Genomic DNA, 1,335 nt, shown 5'->3' with positions numbered 1-1,335 from the left:
TTAAAATAAGAAAACACAATTGCATTGTCTTATTTCAAGTGCATATTATCTAATTATCTTATTTTAAGAGTAAAAATGGCAGATCATCTTATTTACATGCTCAAATTAAGGCTAAATACACTTAGTTTACTCATTTCTAGATTGTTTTTGTAGTGTGGCTCTCTGAGCAAAGACCCTTAATCCCAGATTACTCCCTGGGTGCAACGGTAAATTCCTCCAATGTGCGATCAATAAAGTTCAATTATTATTATTAAAGCTCAAAAAATATTTAATGCACCTAAAAACTTGTGATTGGCAAAAGCTGGAACTCAAAAGGCATCAGATATGCTAAAAAAAAAATAAACCAAAAGCAGCATGTTTCACTTAACAGTAAAATTTATTTTTTTGTAGAAAAAAAAACAAAACTATCACAAACTTCATTTGGTTACTGTACATTTCAGTTTTCACATCAGTCAGTCTGGATGGCAGGTTATGATGCTGAACACCAAACAAACCGGAGACTAAACCTGCACATCTATGGCGCTACATCAGTGATCTTTTTCTCCAGCTTTTCACATCCTCTTGATATCTGTAGAAAAGCAGCTAAAAAAAAAACCCTTTTATATGTATCAATATATTTTTAAAAACTGGAGTAGTACAAATCCCTGACAGAGTCGCTGAGAGTCGGAGCTCCTGAAACGGCGTGGTCCATAACCAACATGCAACCTGACGGGTTCCTGTGTTGGGACAGCACCATAGTTCACTATCTGCATGTCAGAGAGGCTCCCTGCTCTACAGGAGGCGGTGCAGAGAGGAGATAGCTGTGCAGGAGGGAGGGAGGGAGGAAACTAGGTCAGATTGAAGTGCATGCATACACCCAACCAGTCCTCCCCTTTGAAACTAAATAATAAAATCGTACATAAAGTGTCTGTGTAGACAGATCTGCATGCATGATCACCCATCGTGGGGATAAAATGACTCTATATGGAGCAAAAGGATGCATCAAGTATGTCTCCCTGAGAAACACCTCATCCTCCAGTACCGTAATCATCCGACTTCACCGGCCGCTCCTTTTTCCATCCTCCCCCTCCGCTGCTAAAGGAGGAAGAATCTGGGCTCGCCTCAAACATTCAGCTCCTCCTGCTACTTCACAATAATTCCCAACACTCACCGCTACGCTACAGCTCTCCGTTTTCACCAGGGTGGTGCTACGGCCCACTCCACCCTCCCCTTTATTCTTAGTGATTTTTTTCTCCCCTGTGTGGTGAAACTCTAAATAAGTCTCCTCTCACACAGGTGTCAAATACTGGGCTGATGTCCTTAAGGCTGAAGGAAAGGCAGGAAGAAAGGTTAACG

The sequence above is a fragment of the Cyprinodon variegatus genome, unplaced genomic scaffold (genome assembly GCF_000732505.1).
Source record: "Cyprinodon variegatus isolate N-32 unplaced genomic scaffold, C_variegatus-1.0 Scaffold72, whole genome shotgun sequence".
NCBI lineage: Eukaryota > Metazoa > Chordata > Actinopteri > Cyprinodontiformes > Cyprinodontidae > Cyprinodon > Cyprinodon variegatus.
Note: the sequence above shows the minus strand (reverse complement) of the source record.